This window comes from Pan troglodytes, chromosome 13 (genome assembly GCF_028858775.2).
Source record: "Pan troglodytes isolate AG18354 chromosome 13, NHGRI_mPanTro3-v2.0_pri, whole genome shotgun sequence".
NCBI classification, from domain to species: domain Eukaryota; kingdom Metazoa; phylum Chordata; class Mammalia; order Primates; family Hominidae; genus Pan; species Pan troglodytes.
In genome coordinates, this window is record NC_072411.2 from 139,075,370 (window position 1) to 139,090,463 (window position 15,094).

A 15,094-nucleotide genomic window follows, 5' to 3' on the forward strand; every position below is an offset into this window, starting at 1 on the left:
AGACATGCAAAAGTAATTCTTCAATTTCTATTTTCTCCCCATTCTCTATACCTCAAATTAGAACTCTTTTTAGGTAAGAGGCCAAGTCTTGTTCATTTTTGCCCCTGGCACATAAGTAGATATTCTGTAAATATTTACTGAGTTCACTCATCAGCTCAGTAAATTCATTGAAAACCACCCTTTGCTTGACAAGAAAACAAACATCCCCAGTTCCAACTACCCCAGTACTTTTCACTGTTAGGTGTTTGTATTTTCTCTTTGTTGATCTGCTTACTTGCTTCTCACCCTTCAACCCCAATTAGATTGTAATCGATAGAAAAGCCCCTGGGGACAGGCACGGTGGCTCACGCCTGTAACCCCAGCACTTTGGGAGGCTGAAGTGGGCAGATCACGAGGTCAAGAGATTGAGACCATCCTGGTAAACATGGTGGAACCCCATCTTCACCAAAAATATAAAAATTAGCCGGGCGTGGTGGCATGTGCCTGTAGTCCCAGCTACATGGGAGGCTGAGGCAGGAGAATCGCTTGAACCCGGGAGATGGAGGTTGCAGTGAGCTGAGATCGTGCCACTGTACTCCAGCCTGGGCAATAGTGCGAGATTCTGTCTCAAAAAAAAAAAAAAAGAAAAAGAAAAGAAAAAAGAAAAAGAAAGAAAAAGAAAAAAGAAATGAAAGAAAATGAAAAAGAAAAGAAAAAAGAAAAAGAAAAGAGAAAAGAAAAAAAAGGAAAGAAAAGCGCCCGGAACAGACTGGGCACCCCATTAAGACTGCTGCAGTCAGCGAACTGGCCAAGGTATTGTTTTTCAATTCACAATTTCGGAACAGAAATAAATGGCTTTGCAAATGCCTTGTAGAGAAAACACTCAGCCCTGGTCTGTTGGTCTAAGCTCAACACTGATGTCTAAGTTTTGGGGGCAAGGAGAGGGTCCTGCCCGGAATACGGCAAGCAATCTGTCGTGTGTGTTCCTAAACTCATGAAGGAACCGCTGCCATTTCCATCAGTTTTTAACCTGACCCCTTCTTTACATGGATTTGCCTTAGAAAAGTCTTCTCCAGACATAAACTGGCATTTAACAAAAAAGAGGGAAAATGAAAACAATAAGGTATCATTTCTTACATCTGCCTGGAAAGACCACGGAGGATGAGCTGAGTGTGAGGCAAACAGAAGGAAATCGGAGGGCTCACAGCTGACAAGGGTGTTAATTGGAATAAAGTCCTGGAGGGCGATTTGACAATCTGTAGCAAAATCCATTTAAAGTGGCATACATCCAGACCCAGAGTTCCTCCTTTTAGACCTTTATTCCAAGGATTCAGCAAATAGGAACGGAAATTTTGTGAGAGGATTATGACTCCTGGTTAAAAAAGGAGCGTGCACGCTAAGTAGTATGAACCGGCATGAACTGACATCCTTTGTAAGAACTGCATTTTGCATCTGGGCGAAGTGGCTCATGCCTGTAATTCCAGCACTTTGGGAGGCTAATGCCGGCGGATCACCTGAGGTCAGGAGTTCAAGACCAGCCTGGCTAACATGGCGAAATCCTGTCTCTACTAAAAATACAAAAATTAGCTGGGCATTGCAGCGCACGCTTGTAGTCCCAGCTACTCAGGAGGCTGAGGCAGGAGAATTGCCTGAACCTGGGAGGCAGAGGTTGCAGTGAGCCAAGATTATGCCACTGCACTCCAGCCTGGGTGACAGAGCGAGACTCTGTCTCAAAAAAACAAAACAAAACAAAACAAAAAAAAAGAACTGCATTTTAGACAGTTGCATTCTGTTGAATAGTCTTCCAGAGTTTCCCTAACACTGATTTGCTCTAGACTATTGGGATTGTAGATAATTGTTTCCTTTGCTTATCTACAGTTTTTGTATTTTCTACAGTAAACAGTTTTGTATTTTCTACAGTAAAGTTTTGTTTACTGTAGAAAATAAAAGTTAAGTGTATGAAAGGGGCTGGATCTTTTAGGACCCAAAGTTACCCTTTGCAACAGGCACTATTGACAAACTATATATTAATCAGAACATACTCTGAATGACTGTAGGATACACAATTGGCAGATCCTAAACAAAGAATATTAAATATTTATATGAAGCCAGTGGGGAGGTGCATGCATGATGAGGAAGCCTGTGGCCAGCAGTGGTGTTTTATGCTCACATAAAATGCGGAGGAGGGAAATTGTTTAGGGAGACGCGGAGAGGTGGGGTTGGGGGACAAGGGGAAGAAATATTTTATTCAGAAGGGGATTTGTATTTGACAGGATGGAGCTTGTTTATTGTAAGGACTTCCTAAGGTTTTACTGAATCCTGCTGTTTCCTTTTTAGAATGGAGATAACTCTGGGCTTGACTTCCCTGATTCCTCCCTTAACATCCTCAAAGCTCTGGCTGGGTGCGGTGGTTCACTCCTGTAATCCCAGCATTTTGGGAAGCCGAGCCGGGTGGATCACCTGAGGTCAGGAGTTTGAGACTGGCCTGACCAACATGTTGAAACCTCGTCTTTACTAAAAATACAAAAATTAGCTGGGCATGGTGGCAGGAGCCTGTAATCCCAGCTACTCGGGAGGCTGAGGCAGGAGAATTGCTTGAACCTGGGAGGCGGAAGTTGCACTGAGCCGAGATTGCACCACTGCACTCCAGCCTGGGCAACAGAGTGAGACTCCGTCTCAAAACAAACAAACGAAGCAGCCCAGTGGGAGCTGCTTCGTGGCAAGCTGGCAGCTGTGCAGCCCACACTGTGCCATGTTCTGTGCCATGTTCTGTGCCATGCTGGTCAGTCACAGAACTTTGGCTGGCTTAGATGTATAGTCTGAGGGTACTAAGAAATTAGATACAGAGGACAGCATTTCAAAATACCATCCACTTAAAAAAGCCCCAAAACATCCTTAATACTTCTTTTCAGTTTAAAAGTCATCTTCTTATGAAAAACATCTTGCATGTGATGACTGGAGCATAATAGACTGTAAAATATACGGGTGGAATGAATAAATGAATGAGAGTGTGAATGAATGAATGCAGTTTAAAAGAATTACCAGTGTTTTGCAGACGGTTCTCTTCTGTCCATAAAAGTATATAGTGGATCATTACACTGTGGCCTCTGAAAATCACACCCACATTTTTTGAGTTCCTACACTGTCTGAGGCCCCGTCTGCGGTTACATTCTCAGTAGAAATGAGAACACACATGCTGGATACCTGGACATGGGGATGATGCATTTTGGGATTAATGTTAACATGGTGTGAACCACAGTCTCAAAGACTAGAGAAGCCAGTGTGGCTGTAGAGGCTGAGAAGATTTTGTAAGCAAGGTGAACTGGCCTCATAGGATTGGCAGGATTTGGGGGAGCCACTAGGAGACGGAAGAAACCCAGGGATGGGGTGGAGTGACCACAGGTGACCACAAACATCGGGTGAGAGGAGCGGAGCCGGGTCAGAGTGTGCCATGCGACACGGGAGTAAGACATGCCACTCCCTTTATTTTTCTAGGTTGGATCAAGCTCTTGGAGCTCTGGGGATGGTGAGTAACGGAGCCCGGCCATGCGTTCTCGTGCTCCCACCCTCCCTAAGGTTGGCTCCAGATGGCCAAGGTCCATCATAGCCATGGCTATGGTGCTTTTGTCCAAGACTGGCCAGTCCAGCCAAGGAGTGTGGCCGCCTTCCTTCCAGCCGCACAGCAGCTGCCCTTCAGCCACCTCTCCAGCACGACTCAGAACAGTCCACTGCGGTGGGCTTCAGTGCTCCTCTGTGTCCACCTCCCGACACTCTGCAGCTGTCGGAGCCTCCACTGAAGACACAGAGGGCTGCTTTCTCCCTGCTCCCACGGGCTCACTCAGCCTTTGCCTCTCTATCCTTCCCTTCCCCTTGAGTGGGCAGGGATCCTTACCATCCAGGCTTCTGTGCATTTGCTGCTGAATCCTCCTAGAAAAGTTTTGCTGCTTCTCCTTGCCTTGCAGTTGATCACCTCCCCCTTGGAAGCCCTCTCTGGACCCACTGTCCCACACGTCCCCTCTTGTCCTCAGGAGATTAGATGCCTGCCCACCCACTTCCCGTCTGTTCGTTTGCCACATGGACGCCCCCAAGATCAGGAATTGTGGATGATTCAGCCCCGATTGTATCCCGAGCACCAAGCCCAGAGTCAGGAGTGGAGGAGCTACTCTGCACCGTTTCTTAGATAATTCGCGGTACTTATAGCATAGAGCAGTGGAGAGGAGGAAATAAAATACCCTGAGCCAGGGATGTGGGGGACGAGCCAGAACCCAGAGGTGCTCCCAGGGAGGAGATGGTGCTGCCGGCAGCTTCACTGCAGCCACGTGCTCCTCCAGATACTTGAACCCTCCCTCCGCCAGGCAGGTCCCACCCTTGTCCTCCCTGTGCAGTTTAGGGAGCAGACACCGGCAGAAGCTTAGTCACAGCCCAAAGCTCCCATCCTGTGAGTAGCCCTGTGCCCGTCCATCTCCCAATCCTACCCCAGACAAGGCTGCAGGGACCTGCATGGGGTGCTGGTGGCAACTGGAGAGAGAGCAGGGCATCGGGGGAGGAGGAACCCCTCACACAGGGAGCAGGTAGTGTAGGCCGCGGCAGGCATGTGTGGGGCCCCGCCAGTCTCGGCTTCTGATTCCCCCAGGAGGTGGAGTCCATGCTCAATGCACAGCAGGATGGGGCAGGGATGGGCAGGAGATTTGAGGGAGATGAGGTGGATAATTGCAATAATAGCTAGTGCTTACACAGGGAGTGACCACAGGCCCTGTTTGCCCAAAACCATCCCGTCCGCGCCTGTCATCTCAGGGTGACTGCAGGAGTCCCCTTCCCCCTCCTCATCCCTGGTGTGCACCCTGGGTGCTGGGCCCTGCTCACAGCACTTCACATGCATGTTCCACGTCACCTTGCTCATCCAGTCTGATCCACTGGTGCAAGGGCCTGTGTGGAGCGGGAAGGGTGGATGAGCTGTGTAGAGGACCCTCTCGAGGCTGCAGACCTTGGATGTGTAGTGGCCCGAGAGTGACCACAGCCCATACTGGAAGGCTCAGCACCACTTGGCCTACAGGGTGGAATGGGGGGAGGCTGAAGGGACCCCAAGACAGGCTGCAAGCCCAGCAGGATGAGGACTTAGAAAGCAAAGGAAAAGAGGAATTTAGAGATATCTCAAGCCCTGCCCTCTCCTGCCCTCTCCTGCCCTCTGGCTGGGTAGATGCTGGTAAAACCGACTGCAAGATGGATCCACAAACAGAACCACCATTTATAGCATCTTTCCTGTTTTCAGATTATCCATGGCTCTGATAAAATTAACAAGGTGGGGATTTGTTGGCAGCTCTGACTTCCTGTCTCCCATGTGCTGTGGCAAAGGCCAATCATTGCACATGTTGCAGATAGTTTTGTTTAACCCACAGTGGAGACAGTATATATATATATATATATATATATATATATATATATATATATATACACACACACACACACACAAATATATACATATATATACACACACACAAATATATACATATATATACACACACATATATACATATATATATATACACACACACATATATACATATATATATGTATATTTTTCCCCCCTAAAGAACAATGACTTTGACAGGAATGAGGTTGAACAAACATTTATTTATCGCCTGTTTTCATAGGGCAGATGGAGAAGCAGTTTTATGCTCAGGGAAAAGAACTGATTTTAAAAGCTTACGTATTGGGATATTGTTACCAAGTCCCACTCAATGCTATGTTATTAACCAGATGGTAAATGTCTCATTTAAATGTCCTTTATTGAACATCTGGGGAAACTGTTTCTGAGCCATGTTTTTGCTCATTGCTCACTGTGACGGGGGTGATTCTGTTGGAGTGGATGTTGTTGCTGTTAACCTGCAAGTGTTCCATGTTCAGACCCCATCCTGTGGTTTAATCCATGTCTGCAGGATGACAATGAGTTGCCATTTACGAGAAATGTAATCGCAGATTTTGGAGGCCCCAGCATTCCTTTCAATGTTTATAGTTTCTGGAAAAGAGGAAAATTTGTTCTGTAAATGTTGTGTATTCGTGTTACACATTGTAACTGCATTGCACGTGTGTGGCCCCGCTGAGGAGCATGGGCTATTTAGTTATGGCCACCGCTGAAGATTGGTGCCACTGATAGATGGCAAGTGACAGCAGGCAGAGGAGAGCGTGATTTTATGTGATTCTTTGAATTTTTTCATGTCATTTGCAGCAAAATATAAAATCCTGACCACCAAATTTAAAACTACAAAGGAAAACAGGCAGGGCACGGTGGCTCACGCCTGTAATTCCAGTATTTTGGGAGGCTGAGGTGGGCAGATCACTTGAGATCAGGAGTTTGAAACTAGCCTGGTAAATGCGGTGAAACCCCATCTCTACTAAAAACACAAAAATTAGCCAGATGTGGTGGTGCACACCTGTAATCCCAGCTACTTGGGAGGCTGAGGCAGGAGAATTGCTTGAACCTGGGAAGTGAAGCAGAGGTTGCGGTGAGCCGAGATCGTGCCATTCCACTCCAGCCTGAGTGTCGCAGTGAGATTCCGTCTCAAATAAAAAACAACAAAAAACAACAACAACAACAACAAAAACAGTTCACGTTAAGACAGAATTCTTGTCAGTTGTGGAAAGAGAAATGCTCTCCTTCACCTATTTCTCTGTTGAGGCAGCCTGAGCATGCGACTGTCCTGTGACACACCTTCATTTCGGATGCTGTGCCCGGCCCCGGGCTCCCCACTTTTCCACGGTGGAATCCACATGTGCATTTTGTAGTAATGGCTTTTACTCACAATTTTCCCTCTAGATGCAAACGCGTCTCCATGAGGAAGAGCAAGGCTCCTGCAGGACGGAGATCAGATGGATCAGCGATCCCAGACAGAACCTTTTGCCTGATATGAGCACCCTTGGGAGAGACCTCTTCACACAAAAGTTCCTTGCAAGGAAAACACTCCTGCCTCACTTTCTTCAACCCAGCCATGACCTTTCTTGGTGAGAAACTGTAGGAAGAGTTGGATCTCTGGTGTGTGTGTGTTTGTGTGTGTGTGTGTGTGTGTGTGTGTGTGTGCATGGTCTGATATGAACTATGTAGCCTCTTCCTTCCCGGATCAGCTCCTCACTGTGTCCCCAGATGAGGCTTTAACCCCTGAGTGCCCTGGATGATGGTGCTGCTGCCCCCTGGCCCTGCTCACCTGGCCCCTTCCCTGGCTCTCTCTCTGCAGGGACAGGGTCACACCAGGGTTACAGCATCTGCCTCCCAGCCTCCCAGCTGGCCAGTCCTTCTGCAGTGGCTCAGCCGCAGACCCCTCCTGCACACCACAGCCAAAAACGATTCTGCGAGGACTACATCATCCCGTGAAACTGACGCTTAATGATGCAGAACTCCACGTTTCCTGTCCTCAACTTGTCATCATTTTCCTTCCCAGAACCCCCAGCACCTCTGACACCGACCTGGATCTCTACTCCAGAAACTCAAAACCCATTTTTGCCACACCGTCACACTAGCTCTCCTTTGCTCCCCTAATCCAGGTCCCCGTTTCTCTGCACCTGTGCCCACCACCGGGAATCTCTCCTGTTAAGTCGCCTCCTCCATCCCGCCTTCTCCTGACCCCATTGGCCCATGTGTCTTTGAACTTTTGCAGAATTTGCATCTGTAACAAATTACTTGCTATTTAATTATGTTCTGTCATATTATTCCTGTTGAATTTGGCTGAGAACCATGCACTCCTTGAAGGCAGAAACTGTCTTTGTTGTTCTGTGTCCTGATTCAACCCACTAGCCCCAGAGCACGTCTGCAGGAAAGGCCTTCTAAGCTCAGGTCATCAAGCTCCTCCCAACTGCACTCTTTTACTTCTGTTTTTCCAAGTCGATCTTTTTTTTAAAAAAAAAAAAAAAACCAAAAAAAAAACCAAAAAACTTAAATGAATTCATTATTAAAAGAACTTTTTATCACCTCCAGAAATGGAAAACTGTATCATTTGCCATCAGTAGAATTTGGCTGTAAAAGCAAATTCCATGTAAACAGAACAATGCTGTTGGGTCCTACTTCCTCAGTCTGAGACCTGCTCTTTCTCCCGTGGTCATGGAGACTCCAAGTTCTAAAGACATACTAGGAACAGAGAGCAGCTTTTATTGTATCCAGAAGAAGAGAGACAGAAAAAAACAGAACCACCTGAAAAGTGAACAACTTCCTCACTCTGTGATTGGCAGTTGTTGAATCCAGTGAACAGGCACCACCAAAGATCACCCTCAGCCCACACCTCAGGACCCTCTGGTACAGACTCCAAGAACTACCATTTACTGTGTGAGTTCCAAGTAACAAACTCTCAGTATTATCTTATTTAACTCACTCTGGGGTGAGTTCTCTAAGGAAGAACCCATTATTATCCCACTTTCCAGATGAGGAAACTGAACATAGCAGGAGAAAGAAGCTTGACCACAACCACACAGTAGTAAGTGACTAAGTCAGGACCCAGTGAGGATAAACAGTCATCCTAAGTTTTATAAGAGAGAAAATTTAATTACAGGGACTTCCTAGATGGTAGAAGAGCCAAAACGTCAGACAAGGGACATTGAGGCAACCCTGGTGTCCACAGCATCAGGAAGTGGCTACCACCTCTCAGATGCACAAGGAAGGAGGCAGTTATCAGAGCCCAGGAATCAGACTCACTGAAGGGAAGCTGGAACCAGGGTGGGTCTCTGTGGCAGGAGCTGGCTTGTAGAAGGAAAGAGCCTCCAGGCAAGACAGCCCAACAAACAGAGTCAAGAAGCCCACCCAGACTCCTGTACACACCCATGTCCCTCCAGGCTTCTCATTGGTCCAACCCAGTCAGAAGCCAGAGACACAGGAACCCAGGGCTCATAGCCTGCAGAGGCCAGACCCCCCATGATACAGGGCAGAGCAGGGGTGGATGGGAGGAGGGGGATGCTTTGAGACCACCAGGCACTGGCTCACCCAGGTGGTCTTATTCTGGGGTCTTTTCACTCACACAAACCATGTCATATTTGACTATTGGATTTCATGAGATAAGAGTTCATGTGTGTTCTTCCCCATTCCAAGAAGAGGTGGGCTCTTCCTACTTCCTAGCTACCTGCAGCTACCTGGAGCTTTCTTCTAACATCTAGGGAGTCCCTGTAAGTAAATTTTCTGTTTTAAAACTGTTTAAAGTTGTCTGAAGACAATTTTTCCTCCACTCTTTTAAGCCCATTGAAAAGGTAGTGCAAAGTTTCCCGGAGTGAGAGAGGTGAAGGGGAAGTGGAATTGTGTTTCTTGGATTGAGAACAGATCTGAGGTTCACGGAGCCTGTGGGCAGGGGTTACCTGCGTCTCGCTCCCTGTCTGCATCCCCAGGAGGAGGCCAGGCCTCCTCAGCACCCGTGAGTACATTTAAAAGGCTGAGGTCTCGGCATCAGACACTCTGTCTTGTCCAAGGCTCCCAGCTCCACAGGAGCATAGGGCAGAAAGCTGCCAGACCACACACATAATGGTGGAATGTCTAAGGCCCTTCTCCGGAGGGGGCAAGAGGAAGCCTCGAAAGATGGGGAAGGGCCAGTAGCCATGAGGCTCAGTCCTCTCCTGCCTGGTGGGTGGGACCTGTGGAGTCAGAGTCAGGCTAATTTGAAGAAAATGAAGACGGGCTATTTCTCACCCATCTGATCATGGGGGCTAAAATTCTCAACTGGAGGTAATGTGGAAAATGGGGGGGATGACATGAGGTCGGTTCCCCAATCTCTGCCAACCTGAGGGGCTTGTTTGAGTCTTGATGGCCAGAGATTGATGGATGTGAGTTCATGGAACACTCATGAGACCCTGAGCAGAAAGCAGACCACCACCTTGGCCAGGTGTGTGCACAAAGCAAAACAAGACAGTTGGCCCATCCTATACAACTCCTCCTACCCAGGGCAGGACTGCAGCTGAGGGAGTGGTAGCTGAGAAGCTGAAGAGGTGGGGCCTTGACCTGACCATTGGAGGCTGTGGGTGAGCAGGACAAAAGCCTCATTACCCTGAGAGCACAGGTAATAAAGTCCTTGTGATCTCCCCTGCCTAGGGAAGAGCTGGACACGTGGGATCAGTTGGATGGTTAAAAATTGAAGAAGCACTTTTCTCTTCTAATTATTTCTTTTGACAACCAACTTTAGGCTGCAGGCAGGTCCCCATGTCTGTTTCTTTTGTTATTCAGTTCAGCGAGCCAAGAAAACATGAGTTTCTTGCCCTGAAAATCCAAGCTGTACCATTTCCAAAGAAGCAGTCATCAGAAAAGAATAGGGTCTCTTAGGAGTTTAATTCCAGTGTCCAGAGCAAAGAAACATGTTGTCAGCTTGCACCTTGTTGAATAAACACCTTCTGGGTCACAGACTACTTTCCCACTGAAGCCAACCTCCTTCTGAATTTCCTGGAAGGGTCTTGGCCATGAACCTCAGTAGCACTTATTTCAGAAGGTGACCCAGGTACCAGGACAAGGCCCTTGAATCCCTGAGGGTGGTGATGAGCACACAGTGCCGCTGGTCCCCTGGCGCTGTCTGTCTGTCTGAGTTCCTCCTCTGTATGTGCCAACCTGACCTGCCCTAACAGGCTTACCCAGCCCTGGGTTACCCTACCTTGGAGAAATAGAAGGAATTTGGGGGATGATTCTTATGACTTGGGCAATGATGAAGAGTGGCGGGAGCCCTTGACATTGTATCTCCTGGAGTGACGTTCTTAGACTTTTCAGAATGGAAGTGAAATGCTCAGCAATGAGCAGAAACCACCCACGTTTTGATTTTAAGATGGTCCATCTCATTTGACAGCACTCCACTGACCCATTGGGCAATTTCTTGGAAATGTCCCAATTCTCGGAAACTCTGAGTAATTGTGCTTACAAAGCCAATGCAAAGAAATTACTGGGAATCCCAGGCCTGTACAGGAAAATAAGATACTGTTGCTGGCCTCTTATAAGGACCAGTCGTTATAGGGACACGGTCGTACATGGAGGCTCTGGAACTGCCCTTGTAGTTTCTGTGAACCTTCATCTGCCTTAAGACCCTTGAATAAAATTTGTTCTTTGCACTTTTAAAACCAATAAGGGCTTTTGTTGCTGGTAAGAGGAAAGCCAATTTGTTGGGGAAGAATTATTCAGAACTGTCTCCCAGGCCTTGGGGGATAAAGGAAGAGCATTTGCAATTTGAACAGAAGGCACTGAAAGGCCGCCTTTTAGACTCTGAGATGTGAGAGGGTGATGCACTCTCAGTCTGCCCTCCATTTGCATTTTAACTGCCAGGCAAAGCCATTGTGAACAGGAAGGGCCCCGCCCCTGCACACACTGTCCAGGCAGCTGGACACTCTGCCCCATTGTTGGCAGGTGTTTCTGAAGGGCACCGTGGGTTCAATGCTCTTGTTTCAGTTTCTTTTGGTATGTTAACATCTCCTCTTTTTGAAAGAATTTGGTCTATTATTTGACTCATGCAAATAGAGAAATAGAATTCCAAACCATTAGCCTACTTATTAAATATTTATAATAAGTAGCTGGGATGAAAATACCTGTTCTATAGGTATGTCACGTGGGGACAGATAAACCAAGACCTGCAAATACTTTTATATACTCCATATAAAAGGACCCACAAATGCTATTGAATGATGGTAGAAATTGCTATTTACGTTCTGCACATTGAGGACCATTGAAGCCAATCTCCGATGATGCTCAGCTGTCATGAGTCAGCTCACAGAATCCCACTTGAAAGACAGAACTGTAGAAAGAGGTTTCAGTAAAGTACACGGACTTCCCATCCAGAAAATCCCATTTCATCAATGATTGTCTTGCATAGAATCACAGAAAAGAAGTGTTAAGAAAAGGATACCCACAACTTAGAAATAAGGCAAAAAAAGTATTGTGGGCTCTTTCAATGTCACTAAGCAGTGTCTAACAATCTAACAAGCCCATGTAAGGTGCATCTGAAGCTCTAAAATAATTATTTTAAAATTTGATCTAATACTTACAATTGACATGGCAGTCAAACAATGTAGAGGAAGGATAAGTTGCAAATTGTTTCTGTCCAGTAGAAAACTTAATCAAGTCAAATGTTATGAATTAATTGATTATTTTTGACCCATGGGGCATTGCCAGTTTTGTTTCTAACTTTGCAGTCTTGTAACTGCCCAGTGGGTTCACCTTGCCCACTGCCTCGACAGAGCCAATTTATCAACACAGGGGAATTGCAATGGACGAAGAGTAATTCACACAGAACTGGCTGTGCAGGAGACCAGAGTTGTGTTGTTACTCAAATCAGCCTCTCCAAGCATTCGGGGATCAGAGTTTTTAAAGATAATTTGGCAGGCAGGGGCTTGGGAAGTGGGGAGTACTGATTGGTCAGGTTGGAGATGGAATCATAGAGGGTCAAAGTGAGTTTTTCTTGCATCTTCTGTTCTTGGGTGGGATGGCAGAACTGGTTGATCCAGATTACGGGTCTGGGTGGTGTCAGCTGATCCATCCAGTGCAGGGTCTGCAAAATATCTCAAGCACTGATCTTAGGTTTTATAATAGTGATGTTATCCCCAGAAGCAATGTGGGGAGGGTCTGACTCTTGGAGTCAGAGGCTGCAGGACCCCTAAACTGTAATTTCTAATCTCGTAGTTAATTTGTTAGTCCTGCAAAGGCAGACTGGTCCCCAGGCAAGAAGGCGGTCTTTTCGGGAAAGGGCTATTATCAATTTTTTTGTTTCAGAGTCAAACCACGAACAAATTCCTTCCCAAAGTTAGTTCGGCCTACACCCAGGAATGAACAAGGACAGCTTAAAGGTTAGAAGCAAGATGGGGTCGGTTAGGTCTGATCTCCTTCACTGTCATAATCTCCTCGGTTATAATTTTTGCAAAGGCGGTTTCAAGCTTACTCTTCATTTTTCTCCGTTGATCATATATGCTAGTCTCTTCCTTAGAACCCACTTTCATCCTGCCTGTTCCCTCATGCAGGAGTTAAATATACCTTCAGAACATGGTCACTAGGTGTGTGTATGAGTTATGCTTTATAAACTTCAGAAAATTATACTCCGAAGGCTGTCTGGCAAAGTGTTTAGAAAATAGTGATACTCTTGATGCTAGATTTATAGCAACAGGTCCTAACTAGAGAACAAGATTTTACGCATATCCCAACTGCCCCTTGGTGTGGAAAATGAGGGGATGGGGCCGTCAATCCCCCAATCTGTGTCCAAGGGGATTGTGAAAAGCCACCCACGAGGTGTCAACACATCCTTCATGATAGAGCAGCCATTACAGCATGAACATTGTACACACATTCAAAAATATTTTATGGGTAGCAGCTGAAAGAAATATTATTTCTCTTTTTTGAATGAGAGTGAAATCATAGCTGGTCCTCCTGAGTTGTTCACGGAGTAATTCTTTAGTCATGGTCTCTCACTGTCCTTTCCTCTTGAACTTCTGTTATCCTAGAAGACAAACCAAACAGTACATAGAAAGACAGCACAGTGAAGAACCCTGCTTCGGACCTCTTCTACAGGGAGCTTGACATTTTTTCCAGGAAACTCAGCTTGTTTGTAGTGGCAGATATCAACGGGAGAGCCCCGGGAGCACAATGGCTGTAGGAAAGGAAGCCGTGCTGCCCCGCGTCCTTTCAAAGCTCCCACGAAGACCTCGAGAGCTTTTCCCAGGGTTGTTCGGCTTATCTACCAGAGCTGTATTATTTATAGGGTCAGAGAAAGTCAAAGTATTATGAGTGTTCATAGATCAAACAGAGCCTCCTAAATGCTCACTTCCCAAGATTCACTTGGAAACATCTGGGGTGTTTTCTGTACAAAGGGTTGGCTACTTATAAGTTTAGTAGCCTTGTGATAAGTAAGATATATCTTCTCCTCTGAACTCTTCTAGAAGATGGTGGGAAAAGATAGGGAGCTACCATCTCCCTAGAGACATACAATTATTCCCGCCAGCTTAGGTGACTGAGACAAGCAATGCATTGCAATGAATTGCAGAGACTGAATGGCCAGGCTAACCAAAATGCACATCATACTGAAACAACACACTTCAGGAGATATCTGATGTTCCAGTAATGTCTTTGGATTAAGGAATAATGGCTCCAGAAAAGCCTACTGGAAATAGAATATGTTGTTTGAGAGGGACAGCTTATTAGCTGATCAGTGCTTATGAATTAGAGAAAAGGGCACAGAGGAAAGAAGTCAAAGTGGGAAGAGTGTTCAAGAGACCTCTAAGTGGTGGAGAGCAGCCCAAGCAAGGGCTTTCTTTCTGTTGCTATGATTGTGAAACAGGAAAGGTTTCCCCGTCCAGCTCGCAGGGTGTGTGATGGCGGTGTGACTTGCTGCTTCAGTGCCTCGCTGCTCAGACCTCTAGGAGAGCATAGAGACAGGGCAGGCTGTGGGGCTCCAACCCGACGGCATTGACTAGGGGTGAATGTTTACAGCTGAAGCCCCAGTGGGCGTGTGTTACAGGGTGCTCTTTTAGTTTAGCCATCCATAGGGATCTCGTGTTAGTCAGCTCAATTAGACCCCTGCCTTATGGCAAGGACAGTGGGCTTTCTGTATCCTGGGGTTCTTGCCTTGGTGTACTGGAAGAATTGGATCACACGTGGGCTTGGAGAATGGGTGCAAGGTTTTATGGAGTGGCAGTAGTTCTCAGCAGATGGGGGAGCCAGAAGGGAGATGGTTTTCCCCCGGAATCGGGACACTTGGTGGCCCACCCCTTCTCTGACTGCTCCAGCCAAACTCTGTGTCGTTCTGCCGGTGCCTGTCGGTGTGCTGTTGATGTCCAGCCACTCGTGTGTTCTGCTGATGTGTTCCTCTCGACGTGCAGCTGCTTGCATGTCTGCCTGCTAGGGTCTCAGGGTTTTTATAGGCACAAGATGGGGGTGTGGCAGCCAGGGGGGTCTTGGGAAATGCAGCATTTGGACAGGAAAACAAAATTGCCAGTCTTCATCTAAACCCGGGGGCACAGGCCTGGGGAGGGAGCCCTAGCCAAGGACCACTCCCTCCTCTACCCAGCACTTCCCTTCCCCCTTCCATATCATTTATTTATTTATTCATTTATTTTTATTTATTTATTTATTTATTTATTTATTTATTTATTTATTTTGAGACGGAGTCTCACTCTGTTGCCCAGGCTGGAGTGC

General features: G+C 46.7%; 1 long non-coding RNA gene across 2 annotated transcripts; it reads right to left on the reverse strand.

The window, feature by feature from the left end:
• Positions 1 to 5,590: 5,590 nt before the first annotated feature.
• LOC112208353 (uncharacterized) lies at positions 5,591 to 14,349 on the reverse strand. 2 transcript variants are annotated; one of them, XR_008546734.1, is made up of 3 exons: positions 6,780 to 7,849; positions 6,411 to 6,537; positions 5,591 to 5,995 (listed from the first exon to the last, which is right to left on the reverse strand). It is a non-coding gene; the product is annotated as an uncharacterized LOC112208353 (long non-coding RNA). The 2 variants fall into 2 exon arrangements; XR_002942770.2 differs by having other exon boundaries at positions 6,411 to 14,349.
• Positions 14,350 to 15,094: the final 745 nt, after the last annotated feature.